This window comes from Palaemon carinicauda, chromosome 16, assembly GCF_036898095.1.
Source record: "Palaemon carinicauda isolate YSFRI2023 chromosome 16, ASM3689809v2, whole genome shotgun sequence".
Classification (NCBI taxonomy): domain Eukaryota; kingdom Metazoa; phylum Arthropoda; class Malacostraca; order Decapoda; family Palaemonidae; genus Palaemon; species Palaemon carinicauda.
The window spans coordinates 74,065,487-74,091,479 of record NC_090740.1 but is presented as its reverse complement, the minus strand read 5'-3'; the positions used below and the strand labels follow the sequence as shown (position 1 = coordinate 74,091,479).

At 32.2% G+C, this 25,993-nt stretch overlaps 1 protein-coding gene across 4 annotated transcripts in view; it reads left to right on the top strand.

The window, feature by feature from the left end:
• Nucleotides 1-25,993, top strand: part of LOC137655773 (collagen alpha-1(XI) chain-like) — a 50,663-nt gene that overhangs the window by 5,378 nt on the left and 19,292 nt on the right. The gene's annotated exons all lie outside the window — the stretch shown is intronic.

Below are 25,993 nucleotides of genomic sequence, written 5' to 3'. Positions count from 1 at the left end.
TAGAAAGATAATTTGATCAGCGTTTCCACAAAATAGTTATTGTTAGAAAGATAATTTGACCAGCGTTTCCACTGAATAGTTACGGTTGGAAAGTTAATCTGGCCAGCGTTTCCTCACAATAGTTATGGTTGGAAAGATTTTCTGACCAACCTTTTTACAGAATAGTTACCGTTTGGAAGATAATGTGGTCAGCGTTTCTACAAAATAGCTACTGTTGGAAAGAATCTGGCCAGCGCTTCCAAAGAATGGTTACGGTTGGAAAGACAACCTGGCTGGCATTTCCACATAGTTACGGCTGGGATGATAATCTGGCCAGCTTTTTCATAATATAGTTACTGTTAGAAAGATAATTTGGTCAGCGTTTCCAAAGTATAGTTACCGTACATGTGAAATTACAGCAAATACATTATGACCTTATGCAAATTATCTGTAAGAATTATGTACCGAGGAAAGAGCTTTTGGAAGAATTTCTATTTTTTTTCCATTATCTTTAAGAAAAAACCACGCTGCTCTGAATAAACAAATGTCATACAACTTTTCAAAACTTATAACTATTCACATTTAAACGAAAGTCTTGCCTGCAGTTCTGTCAGGAACCCAATGCTTTTCATGAAATAAAATGTCAAGAAGTTCATGGAAATTTCGCTCTCACCAATTTGCTTTGATTAATACGAAATCTACTTGGGGTTAAGTTGCATCTATAAAAGATGAAGAACACTCCTTAAGACATTCCATACGCCAGCGAGTCTGACAACGATAATTTATGCAAATATTTCACGCAATGTTCAGTCGTAAACTCTGTAAATGCATTTTCTCACTGTGGTAGCTTTCTAGACTGTGATGGGATGTTTGGAGATATCTTAAAAGAAGTTGGATGATATTGTTAAGACTTGGGCCGCCTAGAATAAATGATCACCAACTCAAATTACCGTATTTGAATAATCTTGGTATACTGGTCTTCCATCTGACCTCATCTGGTTCAGCTCCACTTTATCTTACTCAATACGATATCTTACCATTTTCTTATTATTAACTGTTTCTTTTCATTTTGATTAACAAACTAATGATGCTTCAGTTGATTTGGTAACTTACTTTAATATCTAAATCGCCTTTAAGGAGAAGTAGAGAGAGAAGAATTTTTTTTTTTCTTATTTTTGGAAGTTTGGTTGCTCTAAAACCTGACATCAATATGGTATTTATATACATCCCCGTTTCGTAATTTTATTTGGTAATGTTGCAAAAATTGAACCCAAATTGCGTACAGAAATTCGTCGGAAAAAGCTTTAGCTGGACGTAGAAACAACTAACTTTTCACTATGAGTCTCCTTTTCATAATCCTTTAAATACCAAAATTCCACCCTGCGATCTTCTCGAAAGTCTTGAACATTAATCATTGAATAAAACAGCGCTTATCCCATTCAGTTCCACCAACAATAATTCACATAGAGCAACGCTTATCTCATTTAGTGCCACCACCATAGTTTTAGCTGTGAGCAATGATGAGAATTAGTTGTTATCAGTAAATACCTTCTGGAAAGTATTCACGGCAGATTTATATTCATGTGGCTTCCATAACCAGTATCCTAAAGTTACACCTTATCATATTTATGTCCTCGGAGTAAGACGTCATGCCAGGGAAGCGACTCCTCCGGGTGATAGTACGCGTGCATGGGAGGAATCGCTTGCCATCAGCGTGTGCTCGAGTTGCCATGAGTAAGTGAGGTCATAGAAGCCTTGTAAATAGATAAATAGATAAGTGGCATGAGACAGTGAAGTGGTGTTGTCCTCCCGACCTCCTTCGCTGCTTTCCTTATCCTTCGCCTCCCTTCTCCCTTCGTTCTCTCTTGCTTCCCCCCCCCCCCCCCGTCAATCCTCCCTACCCTCCCTCCACGCAAACAGCACTTGAGACATTGAAGGTCATTTGATAGTTTACTGAGGTGTAGGCGTAAGTGTGTCCTGGGTGTGGCAACTGCAATATGTTAACACCAACAACACCAGATCAACACTCCGAAGAAAAACACAAACAAATGCATGAAATTTCGTGACTCATCGGTTGATCAAGTTTCCTAATTTGTTATCTTTGGATCCCAAATAAAATTGTTTGATTATCTACGTCTGCTTAGCAAAACTTGAAGTATCAAATATGCATTGAAATATAAGCAGCTTTCAACGGGATCGTGTAATGAAGCAAGATGTTCTTATTACTTAAGATTTATGTGTTAGGATGTTCAATTTTCCTTTTTGATATTTCTTGACCGTAAAAACTGGCTAATTATCCTCTTAGATAGTTTTGAAACATGAAAACTGTGACCAATTATCCATTTCGGGAATTTTGGTCCATGAAAGACGTGAATAATTATCCTTTTAGGTAATTTTGGTCCATGAAAGACGTGAATAATTATCCTTTTAGGTAATTTTGGTCCATGAAAGACGTGAATAATTATCCTTTTAGGTAATTTTGGTCCATGTAAGACGTAACTAATTATAATTTTAGGTAATTTTGGTCCATGAAAGACGTGACTAATTATCTTTTTAAGTTGTTTCGGTCCATGAAAGACGTAACTAATTATCCCTTTTGGTAGTCCTGGACCTCGAAAGACTGTACCTGTGTCTCCTTGAAGGCCTTTCATTATTATGTCTTAATTGTACAATTTGCAACATATACAGTGAATGTATATCCCTTGTTGGTAAGAATTATAACCTTTGGAACCAATGATCCCAATTACAAAAAGCAAAACTGGAATTATATCTAATTACCTTTCTATAGCAATTCTGAGATTATATTCGATTATCTTTAAAAAAAAAAAAAAACTAAGATCTTATTTGATTATCTTTTTCTAAACAAAGCTGAGAATTTTTTTAAATTAGTTTCTTAGCAAATGAATAAATATCTTTGGTAAGAGATAGATGAATCTGTTTAAGGATAAACTTTGCGATGGAATGTATTCGCTTGCAACATATTGGTTTCTTTATGTGGAAATGATACTTTTAAGTAAGATTAATAACTGATATTAACCTCATTCTTCAATGTTTATCTCTAGTTCTCGTAATTGATCTACAATCAAATTTTTTATGTTGTTAACAAGTGGTGTCTTATTTTGTCTATGGATTACTAAGCAATCGCTTGTTTATAGTACAGTTATCTCTCTCTCTCTCTCTCTCTCTCTCTCTCTCTCTCTCTCTCTCTCTCTCTCTCTCTCTCTCTCTCCTCTCCAGCCCCCTTCCACGAATTCTGTATTTTTCTTCACACTACCTCAAAGTTTTCCCTTCTGTAGAGAAGGGAAAAGTGTTCTAAAATGCAATTTGCTCTGTAGAGAAAAGTTTCAGTTTGTAGATCTTTTATCCACCAATCGCCAAAGTTTACTATAGCAGTCTCTAACCTATTGTAATTTTAACTGGTTTCCCGAACTATCTGAAAAAAAAATTAAGAGACGAGAAACTCGATAGAAAAATTATATTTCTTGCCAGGAAACAGGAGACAAGCTGTAGGAGTTCCATGAAAGTTGTAACAATTATCTAAAATCTGTGCAAAAGTGACACATGCTTCCTCATAAGAGAGGAAATTGGACTTTTTACGATAAAAGAGAATTTTATTGCGCCTTGTTTTTCATATTTTCTGTCTATATGTATACGTGTAATATTATTATCCTATATTTAATAGGATGTTGTAAAGTTATGGAGGAACAACACACAACTCAAACCCCCTTTTTACCCCCAAAAGCAAGAAAAAAAAAAAACAACGAAAAAGAAAACGCCGCTATCATATCTTAATATTCTAATATGTTTTTATTTGCTCTCAAGAACTCATTTTCTATCTTTGAAATAATACAAAATGGTCTCTTTATTGAATATCATAAGGGTTTTTAGCTTTTTGTAGTAACATGCAAACTTTTATCTTTATTTCTAATTTCCCATAATAAACTTTTTCTTGATAAACAGTCAATATATACACCTTTTCTTTTTCTTAACCTGCACAGTCCTTCTATTATAAGAGTTGTGGTAGCCAATATGATAACATCCCTAACCGGTGATCACCTGACGGGTTTCAAGTCTCGCTCAAACTCGTTAGTTCCTTTGGCTGTTGCAACCTTACCATCCTTGTGAGCTAAATATGGGGATTCTTTAGGTCTACCTGCTGAGTCAACAGCAGTCTTTTGCCTTGCTTTTCCTGGGTGGAGAGGGTGCTTGGGCTCTGATCAAATGTAATATGGTCAGAGTCTAGGGCATTGTCCTGTTTGCTAGGGCAATGTCACTGTCCCTTGCCTCTGCCAGTCATGAGTGGCCTTTATACCTCTAAAATCCTAATGTCATTTGTCTCACCTCCTTAGTCAGAATACTAATATATAACTCCCTTGAATTACTAAGTAATTTCTGCCTTTGATACTTTTGTTGTTATACATAGAAATAAATATGGATATTATTTAGAATTTTGGAACCGTTTTCTCTTCCACACATACTTTACATGACCTGGCTAGGTGCTCAGTTACAATTTTACACTTTATGATAGCATCTGATATATGCATATTTTCCCAGAAGTTTTCTATCATTCAATAAAAGTGTACTTCTAAAAATACATACAATTTCCTGATATACGCTCACATACTCATATATATATATATATATATATATATATATATATATATATATATATATATATATATATATATATATATATACATATATATATATATATATATATATATATATATATATATATATATATATATATATATATATATATGCACTATTTAGGAAAAGGAAAATAAATTCGTTTCCTTGACCTATTTCATTTTCTATTTGTGTCATCCTCTATTAATTGTCTTATATTACAAGATTTTCTCTTCCTGTATTTTCGAGCCAAACATTTTGTTGTTTTTTGAGAGTCAGATAATTCACTTAAGCAACCTGGCTCTGTTCATTCTCCAGATCCACACTTGACGACCACGAGGTGATACCGATTCTTGATTAGAGTGATGTAGAGTCAAGTCTTACTGGTAAAGAAAGAGGCCGCGCAAAGGTCGTTAGATTAGCCACTCTCGTTCCCCTCAGTCAAGGGTTTAGGTTAAGAAAATGATTGTTTGTTAAAAGACTCTCTAGTGAAGGGTTGTTTCATTTTCATGAAGCAGGGGGAGGTTTTAATGTCTCTAAATATAGTGGTATGTGATCGAGCATCTTGATTATTGCATCTGTTATTTTCAAGAGCTCAGATAACTACACTAGCAAAGCTGTTGAGAATCGTAACTGTGCTTTGTTTACTTAACCTAATGGGTTTATTTGTTTATATTCGTAATATAGTCAAGTCACCTTAAAGATTAGCCAAGAAGTAAGGTAAGAAAAATAAGAAAAATCTTCCTTTGAATACATCAGACGAAGTGGATTTTGTTTTACATTAAGTTTGTTCTAAGTTAACGATATTATTAATCAAAAATATCGTTTTGGGAATGATGAAGTTGGGCATTTTTGTTTGGATTTGTTTTTGTATACAAGGAATGGGTGCCCTTATCTTCCTTGAATATTAATTTATTTAGATAAATACCCACCAAATCAAAAATTATTATCGTTAATAATGTTTCAATATGTGAATAAAACTATCACTATCATTGAAAATAGAAGTTACTCGTTAAACCATCATCACAGCTATAGCCACCACATTTATTCACGATACGTACTCTAGCACTGTGTTGTTGATAACAGTGAAAATTTCACGATAAAATTCACGTTTGAATCTACTGTGTAATAATAAGTAATAGACAAAGTCCTTTAAATGAGGAAAAAGTTACGGACAGACCATGATCGTGAAAGATAACGTTCATTGGAGAAGTTGAACAAAGGAGGCTAGAATCAAGGGTCTAAGATCACTGGCATAACGCCTTGAGTGACAAGAGAGCCTGAAATAGGAGACTTGGCCTTTTAAGTCTGAGGTTGCCGCATCATCTTACGATAATGACTTTGTTTTGACGTCCGCGAATTAGATTAAAAGAAGAAGAGAAGCCTTTTTAGGAATAATGAAACGAAAGAAAAGATAAAATAGAACAGAAAAAAATGAAATAAGTACGTTAACCTTGTTTTGACGTCAAGCTATCATATTAAATATAAAAAAGAAGTGTTTTTTTATTATGAAACGATGAAAAAGATAAAACGGAGAGGAAAAATTGAAATAAGAGCAATAAATTTGTTTTAACGTTAATGAATCAGATAAAAAGAAAAGAGAAGCGTTTTTTTGTAGATAATGAAACGAAAGAAAATATAAAACAGAACGAACAAATTGAAATAAGGATAAAGAAATATGAACTTGAGAGTTAATGGAAATCTAAATATGACGTTTTCTCGTAGTGAGAGTATTGCATTTTTCACCAGAAGTGTTTGGGAAATTTACGATTTAACGACCGTATAAAAACTAAGATTATCCCATTTTATTACCAAACGTAAACATTGCTACTAATAATTTTCAGAGAGAGAGAGAGAGAGAGAGAGAGAGAGAGAGAGAGAGAGAGAGAGAGAGAGAGAGAGAGAGAGAGTAATAAGAAGAAAAAAAAGCAGAGAATAAGAGTTTGAGAAAATAAACAGCGCAATAAGTATTATCAAGAAACTTTGTTGCTATTTTTATCATCTCCAGAGTCTATCATTTCGTTTCCGAAGCGAAAATCCAAAGTAAATTACTTCGTAAACCACCTGGACCAGAAGGATTGGGTCAGAGAGAGAGAGAGAGAGAGAGAGAGAGAGAGAGAGAGAGAGAGAGAGAGAGAGAGAGAGAGAGAGAGAGAGAGAGAGGAAAAGAATTCGTTCTTCAGCCTGTAATGTTTCAGAGTTACGGCTGTCGGATTATTTAATACAATTTCGTTTGTAACAAAAGGAGGCGAAAACAGCTGTCCAAACCAAGAAAAGAGAAAATGAGAGAAACTGCTGTTACAATGTGCCTTTTTTGATGAGGTCAAACTTACCATTTAATTTACAGATCTCTCAAAGGATACAGCCCTAGAGTAGAATTATTCACATTTTTTTTTTTTTGATGAATAGATAGGAAAGGATTTGCTTCTACTAGGTTTGCGTTGAGAAATTTTTATAACTTTGCATTAAATTCCTATTAACTATTGGTTATCTATTTCCACTTGTGTTTACTGCAGTATTTTCAGTTCCTTACTTCTGAAGAAAGTTTATATTTACGGTACAACTTAATCTCTGACAATTGTCCCTGGATCATGAAACATCAAAATCCTTAAACACTCATACAAAAAAAATATGTTTTTTATTACATGAAAATCTAATTTCACCACCATTTGCTCAATTATCATGATGTGGAATGTGTGTGTGTGTGTGTGTGTGTGTGTACAGTATATAAATATATATATATATATATATATATATATATATATAAATATATATATATATATATATATATATATATATATATATATATATATATATACAGAGAGAGAGAGAGAGAGAGAGAGAGAGAGAGAGAGAGAGAGAGAGAGAGGTATATATCTATATAACTATCTATCTATCGATATATATATATATTTATATATATATATATATATATATATATATATATATATATATTAAACAAGATATAAAAGAAAACACACCTATGGAGTTGTAGGTAGATAAGCAAATACATAAGAAAGGCCAACAGTCCGTCTGAGAAGAACTACTGTATTCCCGGGAGCCTTCTCTGATTCAGTCCGAATAATGGCGTCCCTTATGGCCTCTATTTTTCTGAGAGTAAAATATGGTAATTGGAACCATTTGGTTTGGATGGGAGATTAAGCGTCCTATAAGCAAACGCCTTCTTAGGAATCAAAGACAGAGGACGTTCACATAAGCCTCGGGATATATATGCTATCCGACGACTGGTTATTTCAAGATGGAAATTGCTAGTGTGTGAAATGGTCACTTAATACAAATTCTATTCTATCTCATTTTCACCGTTAGATAAAAATACTTTAATCATATCCTTTATCTAGATTAAACTGAGGATAAAACATGCGATATATTACTCTTATCAATACTTATCCTTCTAAAGAAACTGTTCATCCATCTTTCTGGTTAGCTAAAAATAGAAAATAAGTGCTTATGAAAAATTGTTTTTAAATATCTCATTATCATGAGATGAATTGTGGAAGCTTGACAATAGATGTTGCAATGAAACTTCATTGGACAAAATTCTTTTACATATTTAGATTTGAAATAATAATTGAGAACATTGATTTCCATTGTCTAATTTGATATGATGCGAAAGATAAACCTAGACTTTTAAATGATCGTTTGAACAGAACTAACTGAAAATTGTGAAGGCATTTTTTTTTCTTTAGCAGATCCGTCTGAGAAAAAAAGGTTATCTAATACCACTAACGGAAATTACACATGGCTGCTGTTACTTGCATTCACTTCTCTATTATTAACTGAAATACATAACTAAAAGTAAGAAAAACTGTTTGAAAAATAAATTGAATAGAAAAAATATTATTATTCAGTAACTGAGATTCACCAAAATGAGCCTCATCGAAATAACAAACAATATTTCGAGCCAGACAAAAACACCTTTTTTTGGAGGTTGTAAATCAAAATGCTTTTGAATGGCGTCGAGTCGTCGTCAATTGACTTTATGGAAGACGATAGTTTTTACGACCTGAAGCAGATTGGGATTTAGATCAAAGTTGAAAAGAAAAATGCTGCCAACAGAATTATTATGATTCTTAATATTCGTTGGATATATTTGGATGCGAAGCGAACTTGGAGCCAGGTTTGTTGAAGGTAATGCTTGCAAATCTCTCGCAATTCTGCTTCGGGAAAAAGATATATGTAATTTCATCTGTGATAGTAAAGTAATGTTATGAATGATTGTATCAATACAGCTAAGAATTATTGAATTATTATGACAATAAGTGTAGCAAAATAGAAAAAACATCTGTATATATAGACATGCACACACACACACACACACACACACACACACACACACACACACACACATATATATATATATATATATATATATATATTTAAACATATAGATATATGCATATGCACACATGTATTCGCAAACACATACACAAATACGTATATACTGTATATATATATATATATATATATATATATATATATATATATATATATATATATATATATATATATACATATACATACATACATATATATATATATATATATATATATATATATATATATATATATATATATAGGTATATATACATATATATATATATATATATATATATATATATATATATACACTTATATATATATATATATATATATATATATATATATATATATATATATACGTAATTATATCATCAAAATCAAATAAAGAGTCGCTTTCCCAGATTTCATTAGGAACAATGCAATGAAATGGAGCTCCGGCATAACTCAAGAATATAATCATCCTTTGTTTCTCATGGTAAATACCTTCTCATATGAGTATAATCTAATTCCGGCTTCTGAAGTATAATGGTTCCTGCTCACTTGATTCTCAATAACAACAGAGCATCTGGGGAATTTGACCTGGCCTCTTGTATCTGGGGTGAGTGAGAAACCTGCTATTTTTCAAGGATTTTCCCCTAGTATATTAACATTGATTACTGTCAACGTTTCTGACCAGTAGTGTGTGCAGGCACTAACATAAAAAACATCCAGAGAGAGAGAGAGAGAGAGAGAGAGAGAGAGAGAGAGAGAGAGAGAGAGAGAGAGAGAGAGAGAGAACTTTATCTCGGTAAGCAATAAGGAAGAGTTGAAATACTAAAGGAGTTAGTGGAATCGATTCAATTAGATTTAAATCTGAAAAATCATAGCATTAGCATTTTAAAAATTTCCCAATTCTTTCGAGGTATAAGATAGAAGAGGCTTCAAGCAAATGGATACTGCATCTAGTTGCAGGTCAGACCTCGAGAATGTCAACGTATTCGTCTTTTCTTTGGTTTGGTTTTGTATTTCGAAATATAATCTTCAAATTTCATCTCAGAAGATTAGCATAGAGTTAGACTAGACAGCTGGCCCCAGCTGTATCCAATTCACTAAGGAGTTCCGTGGCCCTTCTGGGTCGTTTCTGGTAACCTTCGGAATGGAAAAACGCTTCAGGGCAGCTCACCCTGGGATCGTGCATTGTGGGTGACAGCCTCGGTCAATCTATGACCCAGACATGTTAATCAGGCTCCGTCGGTGAAAGCCGTCAACACGTTGATGTCAAACTAGTTCAAATAAAGAAGAGAAGAAAGCCATAACATCAACGCCTGTATCAAGACACGTCCTCTTTCTTCATATCTAATGCTCGGGGATCAAGGCTGCTGTCTCGACGTTCCTTCCCATTGGAGACCGAGATATAAGATGTCGCGCAGGCGCTTGGTTTATTTTAGTTATATTAGTTTGTTATTTGAATCTTTAAGACGCATTAATTTAGTACACACACATATATATATGTACACACACACACACACATATATATATATATATATATATATATATATATATATATATATATATATATATATATATATGTACCAAGTGAATCATAATTACTGTAGTTTCGTCTCTATGACATCATCAAAAGTCCTCTTGATGATGTTAGTAACAAAACTATACAGGATACACTAAATATATTCTTTTTTTTCTTCGTGGTTTATTATATACACGCACACACACATGCGTGCGCGCGTGCACACATGTACACACTCTCACACACATGCGTGTGCGCGTGCACACATGTACACACTCTCACACACATATGTATATAGATATATATATATATATATATATATATATATATACATATATATAAAGAATAATGATGGGAATAACACTCAGAGACAGAATAGCAGAATGAGTTCTTAGAGATTGCAAAAGAAGCGGGGGAAGAAGAGAAGACGATAGATTGACGAACTAAGAAAATGTGCGGCTATAGACTGGCCTAGAAAAACCATAATCAGACAGGAGTGGAAGGGCATGTCTGAGGCCTTTGTTATGCAGTGGATTAGTAACGACAGATGATGATTATATATATATGGATATATATATATATATATATATATATATATATACATATACATATATATATATATATATATATATATATATATATATATATATATATATATATATATATATATATATATATATATATGTGTGTGTGTGTGTACGTGAGTTTGTACACCAGAGGTGTGTATATATATACATATATATATATATATATATATATATATATATATATATATATATATATGTGTGTGTGTGTGTGTGTGTGTGTGTGTAATTTTGTGTATATAACGAATTTATTGTAATTCTATCAACGACTGTGATTTAATATGCTTTGTGCGTCGTGTCCTTCCCAATCAGCAACATGTGAACGTTATAAAGCGTCTTTGTCTTGGCGAATAATGAAGTCTTTATAGAGTCAGCTGTTATCACGTAATAAAGTCTCCTCTCGTCCTTTAGGTCGCCTCCAGTCTCAAAGCGAATAACTATCATTAAGAAACAATAAGCTTCAGATAAGTTTTTCTTTTTCTGTTTTTAAGTCTGTTGTTGGTGTTTTGTGAGAAGAATCTTCTTTTCTCCTTTTAATTCGTTCCTAATCCAAACTCTCGAATGAAGATCTGCGTTAAATGAACTACGTCTCTCTCTCTCTCTCTCTCTCTCTCTCTCTCTCTCTCTCTCTCTCTCTCCATCCTGAATACTAATGTATTCTTATATTTCAATATCCAATTGCTTTGTCACTGGAATATTCAAATAAATTTATATTTATAAAATGATAAAGTGAATTCATCAAAATGATCCATAACATGTAGGCTAACTGATCAAGTTATTGTTGTATTTATAGTTGCTTTAATACATTATAGCCGAGAAATGTATTTATATATTCATCTTAGAGAAACTATTGTAGAGTTTCTTAGTGTACCCTAAACCGTGAGAAATAATTCTCAATCTAAGAAGTATAGGGTTTTCAATGAAAGTTTACAACTTTCGTTTCCTATTTTAAGTATCCATGCAAGTATAAGTCTTCCTCCTTTGCTACGTTTGGAAACACAAGTTTATACCAAATTCCATGTCCATTTCCTTAAAGAAGAGTTACAGGGATCACGCATTCCAAATCTGGTTTTTTACCGTGTTGGATTAAAACGTGTTTATAAAGTAGTTTGCTATATATATATACATATATATATATATATATATATATATATATATATATATATATATATATATATATATATATATATATATATATATATGTATATATATATATTAATACATATCAATTTATTTGGACGCTGTTTTTAAACGATTTCATTAAAGGGAATATGATATTCTGAACACTTAGCATTGGGATCAGTTATCTGAATAACTGTAGATACTAATAAAACCGACTCTTATGCCAATGATAAGTATTTGAGAATTTCTATTACATAAAGGCTGTATCTCACTATAGTTAAGAGGCAATATAATTCTGAATTTAGTCTCAAAATCAAAATGAAGCTTTGTTTAAAACATTCAAGGAAATATCATAAACAAAAGTAAAAATAAGAATGCGAAAGTTATACACACTCAGCATAGTTTTAATTGAGGATATTCAATAAGTTTTAACCAACGATGAGAAAAACGGCTAATGGGGCGTCCCGCAATAAAGGCGCCCATAAATCCATCCAGAGCATGATAGAAGAGGACCTAATGCTGAATATAGAATCATAAACCTTGCTTTCATCCTCGGGCTAACAACTGGGTCAAGTGGAATAACGAGACTGAAAGATGAAGAGACTCTTGGACAGCTGGTGTCAAGGCAAATGGTAATCTTTGTGACCTCACCTCCCGCCCAACCCAGTTGGCTTTCTTGTTCTCGGCTTTATATATTGTTTACTCTAAGTCAAAGTGCCTTTGTATTTCTTTTAGTTTGTCAAAGATTCCTAATATGTTATTGGATATTGATTTCATATATACAGTATATATATATATATATATATATATATATATATATATATATATATATATATATATATATATATATATATATATATACTGTATATATACATATATATACACACACACACACACACACACACATATATATATATATATATATATATATATATATATATATATATATATATATACTGTATATATACATATATATACACACACACACATATATATATATAAATATATATATATATATATATATATATATATATATATATATATATATATATATATATAACCTAAACCACTTCCCCAAACCGGCAGTGGCTGCAAAATCACAGTATATATATGTGTGTAAGTGCGTGTGTGCGTATGTGCAGGCTGTTATGAGCTCAGCGTCAATAGGATAAAGCCTAAATGGTCTTTTAGTTAGGCTTTAGAGATGACGTAGCTGTGTGGACTAGTGGGTGATAGGTTTTTACGTACTGTGAACATATATGTAAATATACATATATATATATATATGTATATATATGTATATATAGATTTGTATATATATATATATATATATATATATATATATATATATATATATATATATGTGTGTGTGTGTGTGTGTGTGTGTGTGTTTGTATGTATGCTTTTAACTATCTCAATGACGAGACCGTGTGTTTTAAATTTAGATGAGTTTCGGAAAAGGAACTCGTAGTGTAGTATCAATAACATTTTTTTTTCTACCATAGCAGGGTTTGCAATATCTGGTGTTCCTTAGAATAGCGTTCTTGGCCCACTATAATTCATATTATTTACATATGACATGTGGTCAAGTTGGTTGCTCTTGCACATATCACATCAGGGGATGTGGTTGAAATAAAGGTTATTTCAACCACATCCCCTGTGCATATGCCTAAGGTTTTTAATTCTCATACTAGTACATGGTACATAGTATGTAGAGTGACGATCCTTAACAAAACTCAATTTATGATTGTTGTTAGGCCTAAGGCCTGCGTTATTTATCTATTAATAGGAGTAAATTTACCGGCCTAAGGAGTCAAGCTCGACTCTCACAGAGCTGTCCCTAGCCCTGCATTGACAATACTTCTCCATCCAGTAGCAAATTCTGGGAAGCATATATCACTGATCTCTTCTTCATTTACAACATAGGGCCTATCAAGACAAGCTTTGATAATATTCGGAGAGCTGTACATCATGGGGTAATTTTAATTTTGTATTAAACAAATATTGAGAATTATTAATCTTTTTTTTATCAGCAAACTAATTGAACCCTTACTTGAATATACCATAGGTTCTGTTATACCTCATCACTCAGATCTCGTTGTTAATCTTTAATATTAGATCAATTAGCTTACTACGCATTCTTTATATTTCTTAAGTAGAGTTCTGATTACCATCAACATTAAGATTTTACTTGACTATACCACCCACTGATATGACTAAATATGTCATTAATCCTAAGTCTTGTCTTTTTAGTCGTTCTAAATCTTCTAGAGGTTTGAATTCGTTTATGACGTTATCACAGAATACCTTCCCTATCTCTTTCTCTCTGTTTATATATATATATATATATATATATATATATATATATATATATATATATATATGTATATATATATATATATATATATATATATATATATACACACACACATATATATATATATATATATATATATATATATATATATATATGTATATATATATATATATATATATATATATATATATATATATATATATATATGGCAAAATTGAAGGAACTTCAAAGGAATTTCACAGACTAATTGTTTAATTCTATTTTTAAGTAGTTTATTTTATATTTCTGCCTCTTCCTATTTGGAACAGCTTCCAGATTCTAGCCAATCTATCCCACTAATTTGGAAAGTAGGTTGCTAAAAGCACAAATGCTCCTGCAATAATTTTGGTGAAAATACATACAGTAGCTGCAAAAACACTTATTTTAGAGAAACAAAGTAGCATGTATGTATGTATGTATGTATACATGTATGCATGTATGTATATACATACCACAGTATATGCATATAAATTTATACATATATGTATGATATCACTCTATTTATTCTAATAGCAGGTGGCACCATAAAAATAAACCTAATGCAACTGTTACTTTAATAGTTAACTTACTGTGCAACAGATGATCTGCTAGTGTAGAAAGCTACCACATTAACCATCTCTTATACCAACTCAAAATACACATCATCAGTGCACCAAACGCCCTTATGATAACTACGTCATTTGCCTGAAATATTATGGAACTTTTTATCTTAATAGCTTTCTCACATGTATCCAACTCCTGTAGGCCCTCCCCTCCCCCCCCCCTTTTCTCTCCTTACACCTATGACTAATAAACCGTTTTCAAATGGTTTTGTCATCACACTTGAGCATTTGCATGTCCTCTGATCATTAATGGATACAACTTTCTTCGTTGAAAGGAACCATTTGCGTGATAAGGATAAACACCATATTTTCGTGATCCCCAAACGAAGTGAGGTAGCTGTATTTTCACGCCTATTCCCACAACTGTTGGTGATGATGTGGACGTGTGTTTGCGTGATTGCTGTCAACATTATTTTGTCAATTTCATTCTTTCCATTCTCAAAATAAGATAAGTAACTTGCAGACATGCGCGCATTGAAACGCACATACACATGCACATACAGATGCATACAGGGCTCGTCTTTACATGCACATGTATGGATCCTTCAAGCACAAATGCCGTCCTTGTCCTCACAGAAGAGTTCAGTATGGAAAGGATGTTGGGGAGAGGCTGGGGGTGTTGGGACCATGTGCATTTTGTTTTGTTGCCCGCCACTCCCTCTGGCACCCACATTCACTTCACTTTTGACACTGCTGTACTCTCCTAGTCAAGAAACTCCCCTTCTTGCGAAGCCTTCATAGAATATCACCGACACATCACTGTATGTTCACTTTTTTGCACGTGGATGTGGATGTAGGTTGATACGGTCAATATCCTTTGGCCTTGCGTTTTTAAAATATATTTTCAATTTCCTGTGATATTGAAAAACAATAACAGGAAGGCAAATGTAATGGATTTGATGTTGCCTCGTCAAGGCAATCAATCCCTTTTCCACGGTGGGATACCATTTGATAGGCATATCCCTCTCTCTCTCTCTCTCTCTCTCTCTCTCTCTCTCTCTCTCTCTCTCTCTCTCTCACATACAAACGTACACACGGAATGTATATATTTCAAGCAAACACACTTTTGGAAGAATTTCCAAACAAACTCTCTGCGAAGTTAGCTGGAAATTAAACTTTTTTAAATCACATAAAAAATTAAATCAAAGACTGACCATTGTAGCCCTTTTTTGACGAGCCCTCTACGTGCGTGTCATTCCTAATCTGAGCAGAAATCGGGGAAACAGTTGCTCTGAAGAATTCAATAACCTTTGTTACGCTGGCTGTGCTTAAAAAAAAACAGCAATTGTTCTTAAGATTTTGGTTTTAAAATGGATTAGAAATTAATAATGTTTTAAAATTATATCACACCAAAAATACGATTATAACTACTAGCATATAGTTAACATGCAGAGCACAGCTTCACAACTCGTGAGATATTTACTACTTATTGATAACACTAGCGCCTACCTCATAAAGTATGGTTTACAATACGGTCGACTAGAATTTTATCTTCTATACGAATCATTCAAGATTTTTGTTGGCTTACTGATGTAGAAGAGAGGCAGCACAACTCGAAAAAATAATGGCATAGTAAAACTACCTTCATTCTTTTATCTTGATTATCTAAGTCATTTAAGCTACCAGAACGGTATCTTGAATGACTTATTACCTTTTTTCTTATCTGTTATACAAACACATATTTACAGACACACACACATACACACACACACACACACACACACACACACATATATATATATATATATATATATATATATATATATATATATATATATATATATATATATATATACAGGTATCGAAAACCATATCATTTGGCCCAGATTATAGAGTTTATGTGAAAGAAAACTCAATATAAAGAGAAAAATTAAAACCTGCGGTGAGCCAAATGAACATTTCATGCCTTTTTTTTTTAACTTACTAATCCCAATGCATTGCAGGGTCGGCCGCTCGAGTCAACTTTTGCCAAAATACAATTTGTTTTAGCAAGTTAGATGAATTAATTTCTAAGAGTAATACTCCTAATCAGTCTTTAGGGATTTATGTGATTTTTTTCAATAAATATTTGGTGTTTTTCTTGACTTTCAGTTCTATATTACTTCATGCCATGGAGAATCCTTGCAGGTGAATCCTTCAGTATCCTATATGGTATTACCCAGAAGAGGGCCAATATTGAATAGCCATTAACAATATTACTATTACCGCATAGTATTTCCTTATTTAATCATAACAGATGAAAACATGCTGCCAAAGTGTGAGTTATATTTTAAAAAGAAATGATATTCCACACTCTTTCAATTCAACAACATTTAGCGGTTCGTTCTGTTCGCGATCTATACCCATTTGTTATTGCTGTTCTTCATTGAGTGTTCGATAAGTTCTAATAAGGGGATTTAGTAAATATTGATTCTATGTACTGTGTCTTACTAAATATGAAATATGTGTACAGACATTAATGTGACAGAATAACACTTCATAAAGTAGTTGAAACTGGTCAAAGACGTAGGTGCAATCCAGAAATGTAAATTCACAAAATTAATAGTTTCTTTATAGATAAGATCAACGAGAGTTACAAGTGAAGACTTTTTGACCTTGATAAATATTAGGTTTTTGTCTTTGGTGGTTTCTCAGTCATACCAGATTTTAGACAACAAAAAATATCATTGAATGTTATGGGTTACGTTTGATCTTTACTATTGTGTAACTTTTCCTTTTTGTTTTATAAGACAATTGCTTTGGTTTACGTTATAATCTTTCTTCAACTAATCAATTTAGTGTAGAAGGTTTAGTTATATATAGGAGATCCCCTTTAAAGCCATATCACCACGCCTGGCCAATTTGTCTATAGATAACAAAATCTTACTTCTCATCTTTCCTATCAAACGAGGTCTTAGGCCTTTTAGAAAGAGAGAGAGAGAGAGAGAGAGAGAGAGAGAGAGAGAGAGAGAGAGAGAGAGAGAGAGAGAGGGGTTACTGTGAAGATTTAAAGGCTTCAAAGAATTTATCATATCTAAATAGTTCCATAATGAGAACAATGTAAAAGCCAAAACAAATGAAATTGAAACATTTAATTAATTGCAAAACACTTTTCATATCTAATTTGAAACAGTTAGATTTATGCAATCAAATTTTGCATTAGTGGATTCATGAGGCCTCTAAATTTTTTTACTGAAATAATCTAATAAGTTACTAAGTAATAAAAAACCGTAGTCGTAAGGCAGTATCTAAAGATTAACTGAAAGTCAGTATCACATAAGAAAAAAAGTATATATATATACAGTATATATATATATATATATATATATATATATATATATATATATATATATATATATATATATATATATATGTATATATACATATATATATATATATATATATATATATATATATATATATATATATATATATATATATAGAATAGAAAGAATAGCAATGTATAATTCAGAGATTCTAATCTGCATACAGCACCACCATAAAGGAACACAAAAGTTGACCACTTGTGCGAGCAAGTCTTTCAAATGAACTATAATAGCAGACACGCTTAGGGTTAATGCATAAAATGAAAACAGAGAGAGAGAGAGAGAGAGAGAGAGAGAGAGAGAGAGAGAGAGAGAGAGAGAGAGAGAGAGAGAGACAGGATGCATTAAAGCCTCCAAAACAACAGGGCACAGCTGTCTTTCTCCAACGCCCCCTCTTCCTCCACCTCTCATTGGAACCTTCAAGAACTCTTTCTCTTAGTCTTCCCGGTTCTTCTGACTTATTTGTTTTCTTGCATTGCTTTGCACCAATATTTGTTGTCTGTCCGTCTTTCCGTCTATTTGTCATCCCCAATTTATCGCTGTCTGTCTGTCAGTCTTTCTTTCAGCCTATTTTTGTATAGAATCCCACATACACACGCACACACACACACACATATATTTATATATATATATATATATATATATATATATATATATATATGCACACACACACACACATATATATATATATATATATATATAAATATATATATACATATATATAGATATATATTTATATGTTTATATATATACACATATATATAAATATATTTATATTGAAATAGTATATATATACATATATATATATATATATATATATATATATATATGCATATATACATAATTATATATATAATTATATATATATATATACACAGACATATATATATATATATATATATATATATATATATGTATATATATGTATATGTATATATATATATATATATATATATATATATATATATATATATATATATATACATACTGCATACACTTAGTCACTATTCAAATAACTGTAAGGCCACATTCCTGTTCAAGACGAAAAAACTATGTAATTTGAAGAGATCATAAGTCAAATTACACAGAATCTAGCACAAGATTTTTATGTTTATGCCGTCCGCTGACCTTTAGCCACATTTTTCATCTTCTTTTTTTTTTTATTACTGATGAAAACATGTTATTGTTGTTAATGTAATACTTTTGTGTATTTGAATTATAATCATAACTATAATTGTATGATTATTGCTATAATTATTATCATTACTAAATTGGGAAAGTTCTGTTTTGAGGAGTTTTATTTTTTCAGAGTGAATATTAACAAAATACTCGAGCGTGACTTAGGAAAAATTCTTTTATTGTTTCACGATTAAATGTTTAACTTGATATATATATATATATATATATATATATATATATATATATATATATATATATATGTAAAAGTCTATGTATATATACACATATGTATATATATATGTATATATATATATACATGTATATATGTACATATATATACATATATATATATATATATATATATATATATATATATATATATACATATATATATATATATATATATATATATATATATATATATATATATATATATATATATATGTGTGTGTGTGTGTGTGCGTGTGTGCTAGGCAATGTATCTTAGCAATTCATGGTTGCCAACGGTTATATAGTGGATGAGCAACTTGGTGGAGTAACGAAAAGTTTGGATGGAGGAAATTTCTATGAAGTCATTGATGGCAGGGTGACGGATTGGGTTTAAGGTGGTAGACGAGATGTCTTTTCGGCTTTTACACCTAATGCCTGGCGGGTGATCTTACTAGATTTAGTATGGACCGGCAAGGGTTACTTGCCTTAGTTAGACAGGCACTGCGCATCACAAGGAACTGGCTATCCTCTGACGCATCTAGACAGAGGTTTAGTCAGTCTATGAAAAGAGAAGATGACAGAATGACTTCCAGTCTCGGGCGTAGCGGTGTGCTAAGAAACTCCCGGTTTATAAATATAAAGAAAAATTGAAAATTGGTAATTGGAATGTTAGAGCCATGAATTAGATTGGGAAGGCCTAGCAAGTAAGGAATGAATTTATGAGTTATAGTTTGGATATCTTGGCCCTAACTGAAACGCATTATAAGGGGATTGATAGAGAAATATTAGACCAAGGCAATATACTGTATATATCTACTCAGGAAGAACAGATGGAGTTGGAAGAGAAGGGTAGGAATGATGATGACAGTAAGAGCAGAAAAGGCATTAATGGAATGGAGAGCTGTAAATAGTAGATTGTTACTTGCACAGTTTAGAACAAAGCAGTACAATATGAGTATTATAGTTTGCTATGGACTAACAAATGATTCCCCTGAAGGAAAGAAAGATGAATACCATGAAGAACTGCAGAGTCTAATAGGTGAGACACCAGAGAGCGGTATGAAGATTGTGATCGGTGAATTCAAAGCCAGAATTGAAAGGAATAATTGAAATATAGAGAATGTGATGGGTGTTGAGGGAATTGGCGAAGTTACAAATGAATAAGAGGCACACTTTATAATTTTTTGTTCATCAATCAATCTTGTTATTGGATTAGAAGAAAGACAGAGATGACGAGAACGGAATATGCAATGGAAGATGAAATATTATGGGAAGGAGAAAGGATTAATGAGATCAAATCACTTAAATATTTAGGAACTATGATAATTAATTCAGGATCTTTATAAATTGAGTTTAATGAAAGATTGAAAAAAACCAATCAGACAATGGCTAGTATAAGTAAAATTTGGAAATCAAATCGCCTGAAATTACATATAAAAATCAGGCTATATATCAGTTTCGTGAGATCTGTGTTACCGTATGTACATGAGTCGTGGTATGACAATGAAACAATATCCAACAAATTTAGCAGATTTGAGAACAAAGCACTCAGAAGAATATCGGGAATTAGATGGTAGGAAAGAACTAGAAATGAAACTGTAAGAGAGATTACTCGAGTGCCATATGTGGATGAGATCATGCTGAGGGGTAGATGGAGATGGTTTGAGCATGCTCTTCGAACTCCCTAAGAGAGTTTAGTTCACCAAACTTTCAACTGGGCTCCACAAGGCAATAGTAGAGTTGGATGACTCAGGCCTACATGGCTGAGAACTATGAAGCCTGAAGTAGGAAATGATGAATGGAGAAGTATTGATTTAAAAGCTCAAGATAGACACGACTGGCGAAATCTAACCAAGGCCATTTATATGTATTCATATATTTGATATGTAATTATAAGTGTATATATACACATTACTTCATTAATTTAAAAAGCTTTGCTTCATATTCCTCTCTTCCATGATATATGGAAGAGAGAATAAATAAAATTGTAAAGAGAGAGAGAGAGAGAGAGAGAGAGAGAGAGAGAGAGAGAGAGAGAGAGAGAGAGAGAGAGAGAGAGAGAGAGATCCGAAGATACGTTGTATCTGATTGTTGTTTTATAAGTAATATTTTCATAATTTTTTTTCCCTCTAGTTATGCTTCTTTATTCTTTCAATGTATATAAAACGATAACAGAATATTAGTTCCACTTATTTTTAATTTCTAAAAAAAATCAGGCAGTGAAAAAAGAAATTAAGAAATTTCCTTTTGCTCATTAATTCACGTGACTAATTATTAGATTATTTTGCTCTACTTCCTTGATTCCTGTTCAGCAAGAGCTTCAAGATAATGATGACATCGTGTTACATCGTATTGTGTTCTTTACCTAATTTTGATTCATAATTGGTATGCTTTAACGTCATCTAAAACAAAAATGGAAACATTAGAAGAGATGATTAATCTAAATAGGATTTAAGTTACCTTTTGTGATTACTCGACTTCTTACCACGGGAAGTTCTTATTATTTCGTATACGATGATATTTTCCAGACGGATTCTATGGTTTCTGATTTCAAAAATGTTATTACGAAAATATAGAAAATATAAAAACGGCTGCGACTTGGAGAGATCATTCGTTATAATGCTTTCACTATAGAGTTCTGAACATTTTCCAACAAGCTCTTGTCCGAAGTTAAGTTATGAAGTATTCTTCTGCGATGACGTGATATACTGAGCGTAGTAGGTACCCTTACTAACCTCATATATAAGTAATGGAATAATTTAATTTAAATTCATGCAATTATAGATAATGCAAATTTAAAGAGTGGTAATATAAGTAGGGAGGTAGAAGGCCTCACGCAAGTTGTTAAACTTAATCAAGAAGGCGTAAAAGAAACAGCTCCAACAAAGAATGCCATTAGTGGAGGTGGTTAATATATTAGCCAAGCTGCAAACTGCACGAGAGAGAGAGAGAGAGAGAGAGAGAGAGAGAGAGAGAGAGAGAGAGAGAGAGAGAGAGAGAGAGAGAGAGCATTCGAGGTGCTGGGAAACCCATCAAGATTCGGTAGGAGTGAGTGGCGACAAAAAGAAAAAAAACCCTCTCGCCCCAAACGACTGATCTATTGCACAGGCTTACTGCTTCCTGCTGGGCTCATCTTCAGCAGGGAATTGTTGCTCCTCCTACCCACCTCCCTCACCCCCCACCCCCATAAACATCTGCTTCCGGTCTGCATTGATGACCATTCAGTGTCCAAGCATTTTTTTTTTAAATGTTCTTAATTTTCTGGTACAGTGCGAACCTCAGACTGTAAACGCCTGCTAAAGACATCCTTAGATGTTGAAAGTCTACATTGACCTCGTTAATGTGTGGCATTTCGTTTGGCAACGATCTTGTTTTTGCTCATTTGAATGTTTGAATGTTGCGAAATTAGCCGTTGTATTATATCTGGGAGCGGTCACGTTAAAACTTCTTACTACTGTTTCTGCCTTTTTATATTTCCTTCTTTATTATTGCAATTAATATATACTTTTCGAATTTATATTTTTTTTTATCTCTAATTATTTTGAATCTACTTTTGCAGCATTCAATCTCGCTATTTTTTCCATGTCGTTCATAAATCTTTCTGCTGATGTCTTAGATCTGGATAACTATACGAACTTTTGATAAATTTTTTTTATATATATTTTGATATATTTCACTCATGCAGTTCGAGAATTTCTTGAAATAATAAAATTCAATAGGAAATGGAGAGAATCGGATCACATGTATATACCATCTCAACCATTCTCAAATGTGATTCCTATTTAATTCTTATTCCCTAATAGTTGACAGTCCATAAACATAATTTTTACTAATAAACAGAATTTTAAAATCTGGTCGATAGATTCGAAGGGTGACCTTTCACAGATGTTTAACTGTGCGAGAAGTTCCATTGGAGTGGATGATTAGAGGTCATGAAAACCATCGTAACTCTAGGTTGATCTCTCTCCAAAGTTAATCGTCTTAAGAATGTCTTACATATATATATATATATATATATATATATATATATATATATATATATATATATATATATATATATATACATATATATGTATATATATACACATATATACTGCATATAAGTACATCATCATAATCATCATCTACGGCCATTGCCGCAAAGGGAATCGGTTAGATTTCGCTTGTCGTCTCTATCTTGAGCTTTAAAATCAATACTTCTCCATTCATCATCTACTTTGCGCTTAAATATATACATGCACACACACATATATCTATGCATGTATGTATATATATATATATATATATATATATATATATATGTGTGTGTGTGTGTATATATGTATATATACTGTAGATACACACACACATATATTTATATATATATATATATATATATATATATATATATATCTACACATATATACATGCATGCATACAAACAACTACATATAAATATATACGTATAAATCATACATCCATAAATACACACACACACACACACACACACATATATAAATGTGTATATATATATATATATATATATATATATATATATATATATGTATTCATATATATCTTTGTATATATGTATACATATATATATATATATATATATATATATATATATATATATATGTGTGTGTGTGTGTGTGTGTGTGTGTGTGTGTGTGTTCTTACTGTTCTATCAACTTACGTACTGCATTTACTTATTGCGTAGGGAGCACAAGTGTACAAGAATATGTAGAGACACTATTTTCTCTCATTTTCTTCTCTATAACTACGTAACTATATAAAGCAGCTTCACTAGGTATGAAAACGACCCTTCTCTTACAATGTCATAAGATTGGCATTACTCTAGCATAGTATAAGTTGAATAACGTAAATACTTTTTATTTCAAATGAAAACGGAATTGATAAGTTTTATTATTGGAGCTTCATCCTTCTGGACAATTGATTTGCGAATCACTAAAAGAATAAGGAAAAAATAAATAAAAGTGTGGAACAAAAAAAAAAAAATTATTTGAAGTAGGTTACAGCTCGAGGAACCTGGCATGAAAGCTTTTGGTATCATATTACTTAGTATGAGAAATGGGTTTCATAATGTGCACCCCCCCCCCCCAAAAAAAAGAAAAAAAAATGAAAAGACAAATTAAATTTAGTTTGATTTTTGTCAGAATATTTAGTAATTTTTTATGTTTGTTTCAATATTTAAGAATCTTTCGGATTCGTATTCAGTTGACCGTCAACTTTTCATTTAAAAATCGAAATATAGGATTACATATCCATTCATTTAGAGTACATTTTGAAAAATGACGGAGATCATCAATTGCAGGCATTATATAAAGGACTGGTTCTCTAAAGCTAATAGCTCTGTATTGCAATAATTCAACCTTGATTTTATATGGTATTCATGATTGTTTATTATATAACCAAAATAAGGAAACGTGACATCTTAAAAATATATCTAAGATAGACCCATTGCCTATAAACCTACGTGACCTCTGGAAAGGTCAAACTCAGGTGGGCGACTGAGGATCTCAAGCTGGAGAGACTAAATAAACACCAGCGGATGTACCTTTGTTGATGCTCTCTTCCATCGGATTATCTGAAGAGATTCAGGAACAGAGATGAAGTCTTTTCATAATAAGGTATATAATATAGAAAGGAATTAATTTTTCAGTAAAAGAGCGAGTTAAAGAATATGGTACATGAAATAGGAAAGAGGATTTTCTGTGCCATCAATTCAACTACGGGAATTAGAAAGAACAATAGACGAGCGCTAACAAAAGTTATAATGCGCTTCCACTTAAGATTTAAAGGGCGTTTACGAATGGCAGAGGCAGGGGACAGGACAATGCCCTAGAAACTGACCATATATACTTATGATCAGCTAGTCTAACAAGTTATGACTAGGGAGGGCCAGGCAATGGCTACTGATGACTCAACAGATAGATCTATAGGTTTCCTCTAAACTACCCATATCTAGCTTGCAAGCTCACTTAGGTGGTGAGGTTGCAGACACCACTAGAAGCTATCAAGCTTGAACGGGTCTCAAACTTCCCATCCAACAGATTGTCTGGCAGGGGTGTTTCCAATAGGTTACCACAATCTATGTAGACTTATATTTTCCTCTTTAGTGACTTCCTCTAGAAAGGGATGGCATTAGAAAAAATCAGTAAAGAGTCGTTGTCATATTT